This window comes from Phoenix dactylifera, unplaced genomic scaffold (genome assembly GCF_009389715.1).
Source record: "Phoenix dactylifera cultivar Barhee BC4 unplaced genomic scaffold, palm_55x_up_171113_PBpolish2nd_filt_p 000521F, whole genome shotgun sequence".
NCBI classification, from domain to species: Eukaryota; Viridiplantae; Streptophyta; class Magnoliopsida; order Arecales; family Arecaceae; genus Phoenix; species Phoenix dactylifera.
The window spans coordinates 113,533-134,664 of record NW_024067932.1 but is presented as its reverse complement, the minus strand read 5'-3'; the positions used below and the strand labels follow the sequence as shown (position 1 = coordinate 134,664).

General features: G+C 39.1%; 1 non-coding gene across 1 annotated transcript; it reads left to right on the top strand.

The window, feature by feature from the left end:
• The first annotated feature begins 262 nt into the window (after window positions 1-262).
• On the top strand, window positions 263-368 carry LOC120106300. The gene has a single exon (XR_005508484.1). It is a non-coding gene; the product is annotated as a small nucleolar RNA R71 (small nucleolar RNA).
• Window positions 369-21,132: the final 20,764 nt, after the last annotated feature.

Here is a 21,132-nt window from a genome sequence, read left to right as displayed (position 1 = left end):
CTTATGGGACAATGCATCTACCTTGCTAGACAGGTCCATAGAATGACTTATTTCACAAATGGTCCCTTTTCTTTGAGAACTCGGGGGTGCTTGACGAGAACAAGAAGCATGGTGGAGGGAGTTTTCATTAAGATTTTTAAATAATTGCCATGCTTCATGCTCATTTTGAAGCATGAAAGTCCCCCCGCATACGACATCAATCATCTGACGGTTTCGTTCAGTCAATCCGTCATAGAAACATTGCACTAGCTGCCATTTAGGTATTTGATGATGTGGGCATTTACGGATTAGGTCCTGAAATCTCTTCCAAGTTTCATGAAATTCTTCTCCCTCAGTTTGGGAGAAGCTTGTGATGGCACGTCTAAACTGGTTCGTTCTTCCTATAGGAAAGTATTTTTTTAGAAATTCTTGTTGCATTTGATCCCAAGAACGAATCGAGTTGGCTTCTAAAGAATTCAGCCATTGTTTGGATCTATCTTTAAGGGAGAAGGGGAATAATCTAAGTTTCAAAGCATCGTCAGTGAAATTCTGAATCTTGACAGTGGTGCAAATCTAAAGAAATTCATCTAAGTATTTATATGGGTCTTCGTTGGTGAGCCCATAAAAAGATGGGAGCATTTGGATCACACTAGACTTTATTTCGTATTGTACAGCTGCTACCTCAGGTAATCGAATGCAAGATGGAAAAGTGTAAATGGTGGGAGTAAAGTACCCCTCAGGAGTTTGGGTTGTTCTTCAGCCATCTCAGGAGGTGGGGATGATTCTAATGTTCTGATCTCAGCTCGAATATTTCTAAGGGTCCGTTCTATTTCAGGGTTAAAAGGTAATAGGTCACGTACTCTAGAATGACTTCCTTGCATACACTAGTACTTGATCAGTCAAGCATGCAATAAAAGATAAACACATCAATCCTTATATTTGTCCTAAAATCACTAGACAGCTCCTAACTGGTCTAAAGAGGGCACTAAGCCTCCAATCCGGTCTAATGAACCGAGTTGACCAGGTAAGCTCCCGGGTAAGTGGAGGGGTCACGATGCGTTCGCAAAGGTCCCACTTAAAATCCACTTGCCTCGAATAGATGAATTGTCTTTCCTTATAGGGACAAAGCCTTGCTAGACATCAACTAAGCCATGGACGCGAAATTGGTGCAACTTTCGGTGATCTTCGTCCTATCTGAGATCGAATGTCCCTAGAAGCCATGTCTAATTGATTTTAATTAAAGTGACACTATGTGAGATTGAGTTCACCCTAAGTTGGGCAAGAATCCGGTGATGAAATCCGGCTCTTATCTTGTTGGGAGTGATTGCCCTTACTATGTGCGGATTAATTGTGTATGTGTATCAAGCATGCATTCACACTTTTGCTGAAATTAAAATCAAACAATCACCGCAAAATTTCAAGCTAATAATTAATTTAAATAATAAAGGTTTAGAGGTTACCAAAGAGAATTTCTCTAGCAATTTAAAATTTTTTTTAGGCAAACCTCTACAGCATTCCTTTTCCAGCCAGTTCTCTTTTGGATCATTCCAGATTTTTTCTCGATTTCTGATCACAATAATATAAAAAGAAAAATTAAAATTATTAGTAGAAGAGAAAAAGGAGATAAGAAAAGTAACAATAATAGAAAATAATTTTTTATTTTATTTTAGATATATATATATTGAAAGTTTTTTTAATTAATTTTTTTTTAATGATAGGAAAAATAACTATGCTAGCAATCCCCCGGCAACGGCGCCAAAACTGATCGGTTCTTTCAATTTCAAAAATAAACCATGCAATAGCACGTATCCTGTAAGATAGTGATTATGGGTGTCGGTCCACAGGGATTGAAGAATAAGTTATTTTTCTTTTAAAAATAAATCAAGAAGAAGGATTTGCTAACTTGATTTAACTAAATTAACTATGAGTGCGAATTGGAATTTATCAGAGTAAATAGATCTAGGGTTTGGAATCCACCACATAACATTGCATCAAGGACTATGTTCTTAATTTTGTCTTTTCGAGAGGCATGCAATTTGGCTACAAACCTTTTAAAATAAAATCATAAAGAGTATTAGGAAAGATCATCTTAGACTACTTTAGCAAACATGATTAGTACTAGCATGCTCAAAGTTTAAATATCATAAAGGAATATTTCATTGAACATAAGAATTTAAACAAGTTCCAAAATAATAAAGAAATAAGAACTATAATTGCCCCTGATACATTGCTAGGGCTTCATCCAGCCCTAGATTGGACGTTTAGCCGCGCATGGCTTCCGGACGACCTCCCATCTTCAAGTGAAAGTATTCCCCTCCCATTCTTTCCCAAATATCACAAAATATTCTCTCCCCCCTCTTCTTTCTTTTTTTATTTCTTTTCTCTCGTTCTTCACTACGAAACAGAGCCTCCCCTGTTTCTATCAAACCGAGCTCTCTCCCCCCTTTGAACCGAACTCCCATCTTCCTCTTATAGATCACCCGAAGACCCAGTGATCGATCCTGAGAGAGGAGGAGGGCGTGGTCTGCGGTCATTGATCTCGCGGAGGCTTGATTCCTGTTGCATGCGAGGGCGTGATGCTAGGAGAATGGCTGGATCTCGGGCGAAGATGATGAAGGGCGTCATCCGTGGAGCGTCGGATTGATTGTAGATGGCCGGATCAATGGAGCTGGCTGCTAGATCGACGGGAGGCTGATGCGGAATGTCTAGATCTCGGAGAAGATGGTGATGGAGCTAGAAACGGATGCCGATCCGAAAGGAGCTGGGTTACCGGCTCGTTGAAGGCAGACGGCTGGGATCGCGGAGGGGTGGTCGCTGGCTGCACCGGCTGATGGCGGAGGAGCTGGATCTCGGCTGCTTCACGGGCGGAAGAAGGGCTGGAGGATCTGGTCGCGGGATCATCGGGAGGACGCCGTGGACGGTCGTGATGCTTACAGAGGGAAAGAAGATGAACAGTGGGATTAGCTTTTGTGTATATATTTTTTTTTGTAACACTGTTCATATGAACAGTGTTTTCACGGAACACTGTTCGTATGAACAATGATTCCAGTATTTTTTTTCCCGAAATCACTATGGATATTTAATTTATTTTTTTAAGTTTTAAAATTATAAATTTTAAATGAAGGCATGTAAGGAATTGGTTGGGAATTGACTTTGGATTTGAGGTGGGTCATGATCATTGATTTGCTTGAACTTGTTCTCGAGCCCAATGTCATTTAAATTTACTGCTTCAGATCGGGACTTGACAAGACTAAAAATAAGACCATGACTTAATAAAAAACCTTTTTCTCCATACAAAAATAATTATCTAATCAGGACCAAAATCTATTTAATTATAGCCATAGCTTGATTACAACTCCCATCAAGTTACTAAATCGGGTCAACACAATCTCCTCCTTATATGTTTTCATGAAAGATCGCAACCAGGAGAGAGACAAGTTCAAAGTCTGTTTTAAGAAAAGAATTATTTACTTCTTACCATATTTTAAATTTATTTCAATGTTTATTCAATTTCATGGTAAAATATGTATTTATCAGTTTAAAAACATTGATAAGTGCTATGGAAAGATAACTAAATTATGAATTATTAAGCACTTATCACGGTCCCGTAAAATTTCCTAACTAACCCTGGGTATGTAGGGAGGTCAAGTGAACAAAAATACTCTAAGCCTTAGGCCCTAAGATGATGCCCTGAGGTGACCCCTTCCTGGGAGAGGAAGTCAAAGTTGACTTTCCTCCCGGTAGAGACAACCCTCCCGGTGCACGGACGCGAGGGAACCGGCCTAGGCGGAGAAGGAACCGTTGGCCTCACGGGTTTGTTCCGTGCCTTAGACTGTCTCTCGACGCCGCTCGCGGTGAGAGGTCTCTTCCGACTCGGGAGAACGACTTTTCTAGGCATTTTGACCTAAAATCGAGGGAAGGACAAGAAAAAATAGGAGAAAACACGAGAGAAAGGGCCAAAAATGGGTCGGGGACGATGTAGGAGACGACTCTAGGGCTTTTGAACAGTGGCGGTTGAAAATAGAAGTGGAGAAAAAATACATTTCGTTTAGGGTTAAAGTCGGATTTCCGACCTCGAGTCGACTCCTAAACATGCGCGAGTCGACTCGACCTCGAGTCGACTCCTAAACATGCGCAAGTTGACTCGCCCACGAGCTGACTCTAAAATCTAATTCGAGTCGAACTCGAACTTTGGCACATAACTAAAAACTCAGTTAATTCCGTACCGAAAGAGAGAGATATGGAAATCTTTAGAACTTAAGGAATGATTTGATGACCATAGACGAAAAATCCTATATCCAACATAAGCTAATCATCAAATCAATGAATTATAGGAGAATATCAACAAAAATGGGATGCAGTCACTCCTAACCTCTTCTAAGGATACAGAATCGATCTTCAAATCAAGGATTTTGTGAAGATATCAACAAGTTGATCATCAGTACAAACAAATTTAAGCATCACATCAACCATTTAATACATGATCTCTTAATGAAGTGATGTCTTATCTAATATGTTTAGTTCTTGAGTGTTGAATTGGATTTTTAGTTAGATTTATGATACTTGTATTAATAACAATTTATGGAAATCTTATCTTGTTTTAAATGCCATAATCTTCAATGTTGTTTGCTTGATGCCATAAAATTTGAGCACAACAACTCCCGGCAGGCAACATATTCGGCTTCCGCCGTGGATAGTGCAACCAAAATTTTGTTTCTTGCTAAACCATGAGATTAAGTCTCTCTCCTAAGAATTGACATGACCTGCTGGTGCTTTTTCTATCAAAGTTTACAACCAGCGAAGTCAGAATCAAGTGTACCCTATTAAGTTTATGCTTAATTCTTTAGAGTACCATAGACCTTATGTTTTTTGTTCCTATTAGATATTTAAAAATTCTCTTAACTACAATTAGGTGTGATTCCTTAGGATTAGATTGATATCTAGCACACATGCATCACACTAAACATGATACAGGTCTACTTGCTGTAAGATATAATAATGATCCTATCATACCTCTATACAACTTTTGATCTACTGATTTACCTGGTTAATCTTTGTCTAGTTTTGGCATGATGAGCTCATGGAAGTGCCAATTGACTTGTTTCCATCCATATCAAACTTCTTTAGCATTTTCTTGATGTATTAGCTTGAATTGATGAAAATTCCTTCCTTAGATTGTTTGATTTGAAGTCCGAGGAAGTAGTTCAATTCTCCCATCATGCTCATCTCAAATTCACTCTGCATTACTTCAGCAAATTTTTCGCAAAGGCGATTGTTAGTAGCATCGAAAATAATATCATCTACATAATCTGCACTACGAATATAATTTTTGTTTTTTTTTTCAAAAATAGGGTTGTTATCAACATTTTTTCTAGAAAATTCATGATCTAATAGAAATTTGATAAGTCCTTTCATACCATGGCTCTAGGGGGCTTTGTTTTAGACCATAAAGTGCTTTATTGAGTTTATAAACATGATCGGCGGTATTGATGATTTTCAAAATCAGGAGGTTTGTTCTACATAAACCTCTTCATTAATATACCCATTCAAGAAGACACTTTTTACATCCATTTGGAATAATTTAAAATCTTTATAACATGCAAATGCTAGTAATAATCTAATTAGCCTTAAGTCTAGCCATAGGAGCAAAAGTCTCAATCAAAGTCTATACCTTCTTCTTGATTATAGCCTTTTGCTACTAGTCTAACCTTGTTCCTAACCACAACTCCATTTTCATCAAGTTTATTTTTGTATATCCATTTAGTTCCTATTATTGAGTATTCAGTGGGTCTTTCAACTAAGTTCCATACTTTAATTCTTGTAAAATTGGTTAAGTTCCTCTTGCAATAGCATTTAATCCAATTTACAATCACTTTCAGCTTCTTCAATGTTTTTAGGTTCTAAATGTGAAACAAATGTAAGATGATTATTTAAGATTCTAAGAGAGGCCCTAGTTCTAACAGGTTGAGATGGATCATCTAAGATTAACTCTTTAGGGTGACCGTGAGCATACCTCCAAGCCTTTGTAAGCTCATGTTCGGCAATTACATCTTGGCTTGTTGAAGTTTCTTCAACTTGCTTAGGTTCATCCTCTTATAGAGTCATGTGATCCATCTTTTCTTCAATTATTCCTACATCATCATCAAATACTACTCTCTTGCTGGAAGGAAGCATCATTAGACCTCATCAAAAACAACATGAATGGATTCTTCATAATAAGGGTTCTTTTGTTGAAGACTCTATAAGCCTTACTCGATGTAGAATATCCCAAAGATACCTTCATCAGATTTGGAATCAAATTTACCTAAGTTATCTTTGCCATTATTATGAAATGAAACACCTACAACCAAACACATGAAAGTATTTTACTTTGGGCTTTCTATCTCTCCAAAGTTCGTAAGGTGTTTTCTTTATAATTGGTCTTAATAAAACTCTATTTTATTATATGACATGATGTGTTAATGGCTTCTCCCCAAAAATACTTTGAAAGGTCACTTTCACACAACATGGTCCTAGCCATTTCCTCTAGGGTTCTATTCTTTCTTTTCATAACTCCATTTTATTGTGGTGTCCTAAGTGCAGAGAAATTATAAGTTATTCCCTTTTTACTAACAGAATTCATCAATAGATGATTTTCAAATTTCATTCCATGATCATCCTAATTGCTATAACTGAACTATTTTTTGTATTTGTTACCTCCTTGTAGAATTTCTTAAAAACTGAAAATGCTTCATCCTTATGAGCTAAAAACATGACCCATGTGTATCTAGAAAAATCATCAACTATGACAAGTCCATACTTGTTTCCACCAAAGCTTGTGGTCCTAGTTGGTCCAAAAAGGTCCCATGTGAAGTAGCTCAAGGGGTCCTAGTTGTAGAGACACAATTTATGGACTTAAAAGAGCTTCTAAATTGTTTGCCAAAATTGATATGCTTTACAGATTTTATTTTTCTCAAATTTTAGCTTTGACAAACCAATCACGGAATCTCTTTTAACTAATTTAGATAATGTGTCCATGCTTGCATGACCTGATTTACGATGCCATAACCAACTTGCCTCACTAAGCTCAGTATCATTAGCTACTAAGCAGTGGCTGTTTTTAGCAAGATCATCAAGATCTACTACATAAACATTGTCACGTCTTAGTCTTTTGAAAACTAAACTATTGTCAGTTGAATTGGTTATTGATGCACATAGATGGCTTAAACAATACGTCAAAACTTTTATCACATAGTTGACTAATGCTAAGTAAAATTGTGCTTAAGACCATCCTACAAACCGAAAATTATCAATAAAGGTTAAAGGTGTGATTTGTATCTTACTAATACCCATGATGTGACCTTGGTTATCATCTCCAAAAGTCACCACACCTCCTTTCTTAGGTTCTAGGGTGAAGAATTGCTCCTTGTCACCCGTCATGTGTCTTGAGCAACCACTTATCCAAGTACCAACAGTTTTTATTGAGCTTGGCTGCAAGACACTCCTACACAAGAAAATCATATAATCTTAGGTACCCAAGTTTTCTTAGGTCTTTCAAGGTTAGCTATGTTGGTTCCTTTTGGAACCCAAACCTTTTTAATTTTTCTTTTAGCTTTTATTTTTCTATGGTCACGCATATTAGCTTTATGTCCTACTTTTCCACAACAGAAATAAGTTACATTTTTAGTTTTACTTTTTCTGACTTTTACAAAAAAGTTTTTAAGAAATTTTTGCTTATTCTTTGGCTTATACCCTAAACCGGCTCTATTAAACATAGCTCTTTGATTATTAAGAATCATTTCTAATTTTTTAGAGCTATAGGTCTCAACAATAGGTTTATATTTTTCAAGTTCTTTTGTTAAGTTCAGTTTTTCTGTTTTTAGTAAGCTTAAGTCTTTTGTAAGGTTATCTTTTAGAGTTTGATTATTATTTTTAAGTTCTGAAATTTCTTTAGTTAGTCTTTCTTGTCTTTAATTAGGGTACAGTTCTTTTAAGTTAGCAATTGGTTGCTTATTTTAAGTTCTAAGTTCTTCTTAACAATGGAATCCTTTTTCTTAATTAGATTGTCATTTTTATGACTGTAGGATTGATTAGTTAGCCTCAAATCTTTGTTTTTAAGATTTATTGATTTATACTCATCCATTAGCTCATTATAGGCATCATACAATTCTTCAAAAGTAAAAATCTAAATGAGGTTTAGATGTTACCTCATTTTCATTTGCCATAAAGCAAAGATTGGCCTTTTTCTCTTGTTCCTCATCTGATGATGATGATTGATCGGAGTCTGCCAAGGTAGAGCAAGAGCTTTTTTCTTCTTGTATTTGTTGCCCTTCTTCAGCAAGGGACAATCGACTCTGAAATATTCCGGCTTCTTACATTCATAGCATCCAATTCCCTCACTTTCCCTTTTTTTATCTTTATCCTTGTTGTAGGAAACTTGAGGAACCCTCTCTTCTGATGAAAGGACTTCTTTCGGTTGATGAATCTTCTGAACTTTCGCACGAGAAGAGCCTCTTCTTCATCTCCCTCATTGTCTTCTTCTTCGCTGCTGCTCACTGCAAGATAGATCCTTGTTAGAAGAAGTAGATTTGAGGGCGCCATTACCTTTTTCTTATGAGAGGATTCTTCTTCGCTGTGTTGTTTCATTGTGAGCTCATGCCGTCATTAGGGGATCCAAGAAGCTCCTCGAGTGGCACCTTGTTCAAGTCCCTTGCTTCTTGGATTGCCGTAACTTTGGCTTCCCATGACCTTGGTAAAGAGCGAAGAATTTTTCAGACAAGATCACTGTTAGTATTAACTTTTGCCAAGAGCTTTTTTAGGCCATTGACAATATCAGTAAAATCGAGTAAACATGCAAGAGATGTTTTCATTAGACTCCATTTTAAATAGTTCATATTTATGACTAGCATTGTTTATTTTAGATTCCTTGACTTGATTTATGCCCTCGGCGGGTCACTTCAAGTCTATCCCATATCTCTTTTGCAGAATTGCAAGTAGAGATTCTATTGAATTAATTAGGATCCAAGGCACAATAAAGTACATTCATTGCTTTGGTATTTAATTGTACATTCCTTCTATCGTTATCATCCCAATCTTTTTCAAGCTTGGGTATGGCAATGTTATCTAACATGATAGAAGGAGTATATGGTCCATTAACTATGATGCTCCAAACATCAAAGTCTTGGGCTTGGATAAATAATCCTCATCCTAGCCTTCCAATAGGTTGTAGTTAGTTTCATTGAACAATGGAGGCCTATTGGTGGATTGCCCCTCACTAAGGAAAGATCCAAAAGAGGTTGTCATTTTAATCTTTTACTCTTTTGGGGATTGGAACACCAATCGATATAAAGAGCACCTGCTCTGATACCACTTGTTGCCCAAGGAGACAACCCAAGAGGAGGAGGATGAATTGGGTTATAATTAATTATTGACAAATTAAAACTTAATGAGTAATTAATTAATCTATTGGCAAGCAGGTTAAATAGATTACTAGATGTAGTGAATGGAGAGAGTGGAAGAGACAATTAATCAATACAAACACAAGAGACTTTCTAGTGGTTCGGAGCCAACTCTTGCTCCTACGTCCACATCCCCAAGCCGCACTTGAGAGTTCACTATAATTCCTAGGATTACAGCCGGTTGTTTTACAAGTTCACAATCCAACTTGTTATTTTCGCGAGATCACAATGAACTCGTTGGTTTTTCACAGGTTCATCGACTAGAACCACCCGATTGTTTTTCTGGGATCACAATCAAACCTTACACCATTGGTTTTAATTTTGGCTCACCCAACAAACCTTACCACCCTTGATTCAATCCCCTGATTGCCATCAAGTAAGAAAAATAGTTTGGAAAAATCACAAGGAAAGCTTCTATAAAGCAAATGTGAACAATATTAATAGAGAAAGGTTAGAAGCCCTCAAACAGATTTTGGAAGGAGAAGTAGGGGCTTCTCAATTTCTGAGTCTCCTCTTGAATGCATAGAAGATTGAATGACAGTAGTAAACCTTGATTGCGAAGGAAGTACTTGTTGGATTAAGTTGAATGCACTTCTTCCTTCTTTTGCTTGTATTTTCCTCTCTAGAGGATCTTGGTGGTTGAAAAGCTTTAATGCACACAATGGAATAGCTCAATCCCTATCTACTACTGTTTACTCTGGCTATTTAAACTATTTTCTACGGAAAATAGCCGTTAGACACTGATTTGTAGCCGTTCTGTACAGTCTGCACATCCTGACAATGTATCTGTTGGGGTCGGAGTTGACTCGCGTCGATCTGGAGTCGACTCGGCTGTTGTTAGAGTCGACTCATGCTTCACTAGAGACGACTCGCCACTGTTCAGGATTTGAATTAAAGTTGTTGTCCCATCCAAGGAGTCGACTCGGACCAAACTTGGAGTCGACTCGCCAATATCTGGAGATGACTCAGCACTTTTGGAGACGGCTCGTTCTCAGGGTTCCAGAAATCCATCTCTGCTTTTCTCTCTCGAGTCAACTCGGATTCTTTTGGAGTTGACTCGGCTCTCAGAGTCCGAAAAGCCGATCCTCTGTCTGTTGATCTAAACTGCCTCGGAGTCGACTCGCACTTTGTTGGAGTCGACTCGACTGACTTGAGAGTCGACTCTGGAACACTTGGAGTCGACTCATTCACAGGGTCTCCGAAAATGGTTCTATGTCTGTTGATCTGAACTGCCTCGGAGTCGACTCGCACTTTGTTGGAGTCGACTCGGCTGACTTGGGAGTCGACTCTGAAATACTTGGAGTCGACTCGTTCACAGGATCTTCGAAAATGGTTCTCTATCTTTTGGACTTGCTTTTCTCTGGGAGTCGACTCGGACATAACTGGGAGTCGACTCGCCAAACATTGGAGTCGACTCGGTAACCTTCTGGAGTCGACTCGGTAACAGGGTCTAAAAAATATCGTTCTGTCTTTCTTCTGTTACTTCTTTGGAGTTGACTCGGAACCGTCGGAAGTCGACTCGGCAAGCATCGGAGTCGACTCGAAATCTTCGTAGTCGACTCGATGACAGGGTCTGAAATTCATCTTTCTGTCATTCTGTCTGTTCTCATCGAAGTCTGATCGATTCTTTCAATTTCAAAAATAAACCACGCAATAGCACATATCCTGTAGAATAGTGATTACGGGTGTCGGTCCACAGGGATTGAAGAATAAGTTTTTTTTCTTTTAAAAATAAATTAAGAGGAAGAATTTGCTAACTTGATTTAACTAAATTAAACTATGAGTGCGAATTTGAATTTATCAAAATAAATGGATCTAGGGTTTGGAGTCCACCACATAGCATTGCATCAGGGTCTGTGTTCTTTATTTATTTTTTTTATATTTTGGAGAGGTATGCAATATTGGCTACAAGCCTTTTAAAATAAAAACATAAAGAGTTTTAAGAAAATCCATCTTAGATATAGCAAGAAATGTCTACCTAATTATGCTAAGGGTGCAGTACACCTCTTCTTCCTAGGCATGGATCATCTTAGACTACTTTTAGCTACATGAATAGTAACTAGCATGCTCAAAGTTTAAATATCATAAAGAAATATTTCATTGAGAATTAGAATTTAAACAAGCTTCAAAAAAAAAAGAAGTAAGAACTACAATTGCCCTGTTACATTGCTAGGGCTTCATCCAGCCCTAGACTAGATGCTCAGCCGTGCATGGCTTCCGGATGACCTTCCCTCTTCATATGAAAATCTTCCCGCTCCCATTCAAATCCCTCTATTTCCAAAATACCCAAAGTATTCTCTTCCCCCCCTGGCTTTTTTTTTCTTTTCTTTTTCTCTGGTTCGGCCCTGACTGAGAGTCCCCCCTCTATTATTCCGCTCCTCCTTTTATATCTTCAAGAGCACCCCGTTCAGCATATCATGGATCTTTCCCCCTGTTTTTGGCATCGGAATCGTGGGGAAGGAGCCGGACGCGGCTGATACGCGTTGATTGCGGAAGGCTTGCTGAAATCCGGATGCTGTGGGAGAAGGCTTGCTGAAATCCGGATGCTGTGGGAGAACATGGAAGGGACTCGCGTCCCGGATGCCCGGGACGGGACTCGCGTCCCGGATGCCCGGGACGCGAGACCCGTTTTGGCCAATCTATGGTGGCGGCTCCTCCCTAACTTCTAGGAGGAGTCCACGCCTATGGCTTCAAAGAAAAAGAATAAAAACGGGGGCAGCCCCCCTTGGGATTATTCTTGGTGGTTCTTTTTAGGCGAGCGGCCTCCATTTCTCCTTCTTATTCTTCCATCCGCAAGGCACAAAGAGGGGCAGCAAGCATGGAGTCTTCTTCCTCCTCTTGGTCAGCTACATGGAAGAAAATAAAGAGAGGAAGTTGTTCCTCTCTTCCCTCCTTCTTCATCCATGGTAAAGAAAAGGCAAGAAAGTGTTTCTTCCTTCTCCTTCTTCTTCCTCTTGGAAGCAATCAAGAGTTGATTGTATGGAGGAGTTCCAACCATCAAAGAGAGATCTCTGCAAGGGAGCTAGCACCCCGGTGAGATCATGACCTTGATCGATCCAGATCTTCGTGTGGATACCCGTAGAGGCCGGACGTTTGTGCGGCTTCAAACGAACCCAATTTTCACGGTCATCAGATAGCGGTGAAGATCTACGCCGCTCAAAGGTAAAGATGTAATCTTTACAATTATTTTTGTAGATCTGAAAATGAATCAAGTAATTAATTTTAATCTATCATTTAGATTTTATAATCTTCTGAGTTAGAGAACTCCGAATTTTTTTGAAATCTACGTTCCTAGGGACGTTCATGAGATGAACGACCCCGCGCGTGTCTTTCCGCTGCGATCTGTCACAACGCGTGCGGGGGTAATCCGACAACCTTATCTAGCTGTTGTCCTAAAACTGCCCCAATGGCATAGTCGATGCGTCACACATCAGTTCAAATGGAAGGGTCCAATTAGGAGGCCCGTATGATCGGTGCAGTGGTCAATTTCGAGCGAAGATTTTTAAATGCCTCTTTTCATGCTTCATTAAAGACAAAGGGAGTGTCCTTGGCAAGAAGATTGCACAAGGGTTTGGAAATCTTACTGAAATCCTGAATGAAGTGACGGTAGAAGCCAGGATGGCCAAGGAATGAATGGATTTGTTTCACAGTTTTGGGTGGAGGGAGATTGGAAATAAGATCGACTTTGGCTTTATCTACTTCAATGCCCCTCTTGGACATGATGTGTCCCAAAACTATGCCTTCTTGAACCATGAAATGGCACTTTTCCCTGTTTTGGCATCGAAATCGAGGGGAAGGAGCCGGACGCGGCTGATACACGTTGATGCGGAAGGCTTGCTGAAATCCGGATGCTATGGGCGAACATGGAAGGCTGGCTGCATGCGGCTAATGGTGGAGTATCCGGGGATGAAGACGCCTTGCAAATGGATCTGGCAAGCTGGCTGGACGCGTTGGGGATGTCCGGAGGATTTGGTTGCTTTGGTATGCTGGGAAGGAAAGAAAGAGAGGATTTTGGCTGGGATGAAATCTCTGGGCGCTGGATTGGAGCCGGCTGGGAATGGATTTGATCTTGAAATAGGGGATTTTTTTTAACGCGATCCGGAGGGAGTGATGTTGGATTTGTGAATCGGTTGGGAGGAAGTCTTTGGCACGGAAGGAATGGAGGATCGGGTTGGATGATCTGCCGATTTTGGGAGGATAAATCCCCTGCTTCGGGCGCTGGATTGGAGTGGAAGATCGTTCTTTTTCTTGCTCTGTTTTGCTGGAAAAGTAGGTAGTCGTGAGGAGGCGGGGACGCGGGCTGATGCGGAAGACTTGCTGGGCAGATCGCGGGATGAGATTCGGATGCTGGGGAGGAATGGAAGATTGGATGATTTGCCGATTTTTGGAGGATTGTATCGTGGGAGGAATCCTTTGGGCGCGGAAGGGATGGATACGGCTGAACTGGGAGATGGGCTTTGTTTTGGAGCAGGGGAAAAACATGTGGTTTTTAAGCCGTGAGCTGGGATTTATTCGTGGAAGGAGATGAAGATGTCGAGATTCAGAATCGGCTGGGGGGAATTCTTTGAACGCGGAAGCGGGGGAGGATGCGGAGGATCATGGGGCTTGTTCCAAAATAGGGGAAAAGAAAAGAGAAAAAAAAATGATGTGGAAGATGAATATGGGCGTGATGACATGTGAATTTTATATTCCCTTTTCTTTTTTTTCTTTTTTTAGAAAGATGGTTGGGGTCCACTCGGGTAGGTTGGGAGGGACTCGTTCTGAATCTAAAATAAAGGAAGTTTGGATATGTGGAGAAAATGGAAGAGGCCTCTGTTTTGCTAAGTTGGGAAGCTTGGTGCACACGGAAAATATGACGTAGACAAAGGAATGGGTAGCTTCATGCATATGTGGGAGAAAGTAGTCCACACATGGAACAGATTGGGACTAATTCGTGAATGGGATGACTTGTCTTGCACACACATTAGACTAAATCAATATAGAAAATTAAACCAAACTTGAATTACCTCTAATAATTTATTAAAATGCAATGAAGAGGAAAAACACATTTTCTTATATTTAAATTTAAAATATGTGCATAACAATAATAATAAGTGCTATGTAAAATAGATAAATTTATACATTATTTAGCACTTATCACACCTCCAAACCTACATTTTGCTAGTCCTCGAGCAAAATAGAAACAAAATTAACTCACTTTCGCAGATATCGCGATTGCATTTACCGTATGCAATAAGGCTTTAAAACCCCTAGGTGGCCCTAGTGGACGAGTTTTGTCTCGTGAAGATTTCCAGCTCAGATACCCACAAACTGCTGTCTCTACCCAAAATTTTTTTTTTAATAAAATCTAATTTCAAATGCATAAGTGCCAAGAATTTCAAAAGTACACAAAGTTTTAATTACTAAGTCAGCCCAAATTCTAGGTCAAAATGCAATTCAAGTTGAGGTCATTAAGTTTCCATTAGGAAGTTGTAAGACTTACTTATACTGGAGTGCTCCGTAAAATCTGGACCGTACACAAGCTAAGGGTTCAGACTCCAAATATTGCTAAGACCAGTAGTTTCCAAGGATTGGTCGAAAGGGACCTACTCACTGATTCAAAATCATCTTATCTGCAGGATTTCGAGAGTTGTGGATGTTTACTTTAGTACCTCACGGGCTTTATCTGTAATATTCCAGTTTACTTGAATTTTTATAACGACGGCTTTCACACTATTATCTTTTTCAAGGTCAATACAGAATTTTTTTTTTCAAAAGAAAAGCTGTATAAATTGTGCACATTTACTCTTTTGGTGATTTCTCCATGTAACGAGCAATCAGTCGACAGCTCTCACACCAGTTGGCACAAGGTGTCGGGCATCAAGACTCCCCTACGGACTTATGCTCGGAGTCTTCATCACAAGCCTACTTGACCTTTGACAATAGGTAGCCCTTTTCGATGTTCCTGACTAAATCCATTTTTATTGATAATTTTTTTTTCATGGATTAGATAAGTATGATTCATCAGGGTCCAAGGTTGTTACTATACTATCCACATAATGTCGAGCCTAGACCTTAGAAGTGTCGGCCAGTGTGTAGTAAAAATTTAATTAATTAGCTTACAACTCACTAAGAGAGACTTAATAAAAAGAACTCAATTTTGTGTTACTTTCGACTAGTCATTGGGCTTTTTAGATTTTATATACCTTGTGTGTTTATTATTCTCGCATTAATGTATAGAAATTAGGTTTTAAAAACCTACCCCTTTTTTTAACTTATAAAAATAAAAATGAACACATTTTTTTTTAAAATTTTTTTTCGATAAAAATCCACATGAAGACCCCCAAACCTAAACCTGACATTGTGAAGTGAAAACGAATGCAAGAGATACAAACAAAAAAATTGCTTAAAAATACTTAAAAATACCCCCAAATCTAAACATAACATTGTCCTCAATGTTAAAGAAATCTAAGAGAATTGGGTTGCCTCCCAACAAGCGCTAAGTTTATTGTCTTCAGCCAGACACAGTGCATCCTTAATTATTTTGATAAACAGGGTTTGTCAAATTAAGAGATTCGATCAATTGCCCGTCGGCAACACAGTCTACATAAGGTTTTAACCTTTGGCCATTGACTTTTAAGACATGTCCACCATTGAGGTGTTGGATCTCTACTATACCATAAGGAGAAACCTTTTTTACTACGAATGGTCCATCCCACCTAGAGCGAAGTTATCCGAGAAGAGTCGCAACTTGGAATTGAATAGCCAAACCTTTTGACCAGGTTCGAAGGACTTACGGTTAATATTTTTATCATGAAAAACCTTAGTCCTTGCTTTATAAATTTTAGCATTTTCATAGGCCTCATTGCGCAACTCTTCAAGTTCACTTAGTTGGAGTTTTCGGTTAGGACCAGCTGCTGCCATGTCTAAGTTAAATTTTTTGATAGCCCAGAAAGCTCTATATTCAAGTTCTACCGGTAAGTGACAAGCTTTTCCAAAAACTAATCGGTAGGGGGGCATGCCAATGAGAGTTTTGTAGGCAGTACAGTAGGCTTAGAGTGCATCATTTATCCTTTGAGACCAATCTTTCCTATCGGGACGTACCGTTTTCTCTAAGATGTGTTTTAACTCCCTATTGGACACCTCGACTTGTCCACTCATTTGGGGATGGTATGGGGTAGCAACTTTGTGGGTGATGTTATATTTGCGAGCCAAGGCCTCGAAAGATCTGTTGCAAAAATGAGATCCCCCATCACTGATGATGGCTCGGGGTGTGCCAAAACGACAAAAGATGTTTTCATGTAAAAATTTAACCACAACCTTGTGGTAATTACTTTAGTTGCGATAGCTTCTACCCATTTTGAAACATAATCAACCCCTACCAGAATATATTCGAAACCAAAAAGATGGTGGAAAGGGGCCCATAAAGTCAATACCCCAGACATCAAATAGTTCTACAATTAAAATAGGATTGAGAGGCATCATATCTCTACGGAAGATGGTACCCATCCGTTGGCATCGTTCACGAGTTTGGCAAAAATTATGGGCATCTTTGAAAAGTGTGGGCCAATAAAATCCACTCTATAAAACTTTTGTTGCAGTTTTTCTACCCCCAAAATGTCCTCCATAAGCTTGTGAATGGCAGAATGAAAGAATACTTTGAAATTTGCATTCGAGGACACATCAACGGATTACTTGATCGGGACAATACTTGAATAGATCAGGATCATCCCAATAATAGAACTTTACCTGTGAAAAGAATCGGTTCTTGTCTTGAGTTGACCAATCATCAGGAATTCGTCCTATGGCAAGGTAATTCACTATATTTGCAAACCATGGCATTTTCATTCCTTATACCTCAAATAATTATTCATCTGAAAAAGAATCGTGTAAGGGTGAGGTATTTTTAGAGGGCTCAAGAAGAATCCTAGATAAGTGGTCCGCTACGACATTTGCAGTTCCTTTCTTATCACGAATTTTTAGGTCAAATTCTTGTAGTAAAAGAATCCATCGAATCAGACGGGGTTTGGTGTCCTTTGCAAGAAGGTGTCGGAGGGCAACATGATCAGTGAATACAGTAACCTTGGATCCTAAAAGGTACGATCGAAACTTGTCTAGTGCGAATACTACAGCTAGTAACTCTTTCTCAGTGGTGGTGTAGTTCAATTGTGCGTCTGAGAGTCCTTTACTAGCGTAGTAGATGACATGAGGTACCTTTGTTAGAAGTATGTCCTAGAAACCAATTTGGCTAACGCATTATTTTGTTCTGGGACATAAATTTATACTTGACCTAATAATGAATTTATTAGGATGGGCTTTCTTGTCATTCATATTCTTATGTGTCCATGAATCGTCCAAGGAATTAGTAAGATATGACGCATATTCTCAAGAGTTGAGAATTTGAGGCATGTGTCATTGATGATTAATTTCTAAATTGCTCCTGATCGATGGATTCGTTACGAGGGACTGTGATTGATCCGCTGGAATTAGTGCACAGATCACTTAGTCAGATGGATGAGTCTTGAGTCCACAGTGTGGGGACACTAAAGTGATTGTGCAAGTGCTTGTTAGAGAATAAGGGTACTGAGCGTGACCAAAGCAAGTAGTCACTTGGATGTCTATCCACTCGTCAGCGACTTACTTGATGCTGCAGTTGTATGACTGATCCTTTGACCTGCGATGCCTCGGCTATTCACAGTGAGATTGCTGTAGTTTGACGAGCACATAAATATGGGCCCTATCCATTTGGGTCCTTGTAGTGCAGATTGGCTACGGTAGGTTCATTGCTGGAGTAGGGGTGCATTTAGATAGAATCTATCGACCTTAATAGATTAGGAGAGATCCTATATGATTTATGAGACTGAGTTCGTAAATCCTTGGCCAAGGTAGTTTTTGGAAAAAGAGTTTTTCAATCTCGAACTGGAGTCGAATAAATTTTACATATGACAGATGATGGGGTTTGACGAGTTATCCATGACCTCCATCCTATTGGAATCCACGATAGAGGAACTGTATCATACGCTAACTGCACCTAGAGGTTCATCTATTCCATTCTTTTGGGTTGCCACTACATGCTGCTAGGTGTCACTAGTGGATTGTGAGATTCAGAGGCATTCACTTGATGATCAGTGAACCCGAATGAGAAGAGTTGGAATTGTTCCAACCCATTGAAAGGAGTTTCAATGATATTGTGCTAGGGATCACAATATATCTCACTAGGTCACACACAATAGAGGATCGGATTGATCTAATGGTCAGATTGTGATTTGGATTCACAATAGTTTGTAATTGTCAATTTGATTGATAATTGGTTTAATCCACTAAGAGTTAGTGAGTTGAAGAAGGAATTATTTGCAATTTGATTGAATCAATTGGACTTAATTAATTGGACTCGATTTTATTTGATAAGGTTCAAGAGTCCTACTTGAAGTAGGACTCCTAGAGTTCTAATTAGATTAGGACTTCAAATTTTTAGAGTCCTACTTGGAGTAGGATTCCTAAAAGTCCTAATTGGATTAGGACTAAAATTATATGAGTCCTAATTGGATTAGGATTTCCTAGAGTCCTAATTAATTTTGGTCCAATAGATAAAGATGACTCCAAATTAGATTAGGATTCATGGGAGTCAAATAGGGAGACAAATTGATTCCTAATTAGATTAGGATTCAATGAAGCAAGGACCACCTAAATCCTAATTTGATTAAGATTAGAAGGGAGGGGCATATTTACATAAGATATAAACCCTAATCGAAACCTAAATCGATTAAAACCTTCTCAATCAGTCGAGAGTGAATGATACATTGAGCTAGCCATATTTGATTAATTGATCTAATTGGTGTCTAGGAAAGCATTAAAGGTGGTTACTTAATTAGGACCTTACTCTCTGAGTAAGGAGAACCTCCCACCTGCTTACCTGGCCAATTGATCGATTATCACCTATGAAGAGCTCAAAGTTGGAATCACTGAGACTAGATTACATAATATTAAGTCTAGAGGTCTTCCACCATAGTAGAGCTGCTAAGGTCTTTCCGACGTTGATTTATCTCGGCTAGATACAATGGGCACGTTGCATTGGGGGACTGGACCTCTCTATTGACATGAGATGTAGTGGGGGTAAAGATGGGATTGGGCTCCAATAACTGTTAGGTGAGGACCCAATGACGGCTTTATTTCTACGGGATATATGGTGGGTTTGACTTAACTAAGGAACGGAGCTAATAACTGTTAGGTGAGGTCCTTATGACTTGGAGCCAAGTTGGCTACAACTTGCTTGAGAAACATTGTACGAGAAGTTGTACACTCATTGTTTATATGTCACCAATAACTGTTAGGTGAGGTGACATGTAAATTGGTGGGACCGTAGTACCCCACTTGAAATCTAGAGTTGCAGGTTTCTGTTTCTCTACCGGAGGAGTGTAAGAGATTCGAGAAAATAGTGGGAGGTGTTTGTTTTAAATGTCCCTAAAACAAATAGAGTTCAAGTACAAAATTTTAACTAGAATTTTTACTCTCTGAGGATTATAATGTTAGCTTCCAAACTCTTAACTCATATCCTAGAGAACAACCATTTGACCAAACTCAATTATAAAGACTGGCTCAGCAATTTCAAAATAGTTTTGAATTGTGAGAAATTAGGGTATATGCTAGACCATGACATCCCCGTATTACCAGTCCGTCCGATCACTGATCAGCGTAAGACACATGACAAGTGGACGAACAATGACAATAAAGTTAGGTGCTACATAATAGCATGAGAACATGAAGACTGCCGGGACATATTAAATCACTTGTAAGAGTTGTAGGGTGAACAGAGTCGCGCAGCACAGTTTGAAGTATCCAAAAGGCTCTTCAAGGCCAAGATACGCGAAGGGCAGTCTGTCCATGACCATGGTCTGACCATGATAAAGGACTTGGAGGAGCTTGAGAAGCTCGGTTTGACCATGCACAAGAAATTACAAACGGATTTGATCCCGCAATCCCTTTCAGCTTCATATGAATAGTTTATAGTAAACTATCATATGAACAAGACTGTATGCACCAAAACAGAATTGTTAAACAAATTGGTAACTACCTTAGGGATCTTAAAGAGTTCAAGGGGCATAGTTCTCGCTGTCGAGTTGGCTTCTACTTCCAAGAAAGAGTCTACCTGAAAGAAGAAGAAGCCTGCGAAGAAGCAGAAGACCAAGAAAGAGCCAAGTAAGAAAGTTCCAAAAAAAAGACCGATTGCAAGAAAAAGTGTTTCCATTGCATTATGGACGGACATTGGAAGAGGAACTGTCTTACATACATGAGAAGCATAAAGAGCAAAAAAGGGTGACACACCTTCAGAAGGTATGTCAGATATGCTTAGGATACTTAGGAACTGTTACCTGCTGCTAGCAGAAATTTGATTTCTGTATCTTGTTTAGCAGAGGAAGATTTTTATAAGACTGCTGTTCCATTTATTCGAGAAATAAATTGATTTCACATGGTTTTATGATTGACAGTCTCTATCACTTACATTTCGATGTATCTGTGAAATTATCTGAGCAAATAGTGAGTACCATAGGATCCAAAAGATCTAGAGATGAGATAAATTTAAAGTATTTGTGGCACCTCATGCTTGGCCATATAGGAGAAGACATAAAAAACAAATTGAAGAAATATGGGCTTCTGGCTCATTGACTTTCGAGTCATATCCGAATTGTGAATCCTGCCTTCAAGAAAAGATGGTCAAATTATCCTTTGTAGGATACGG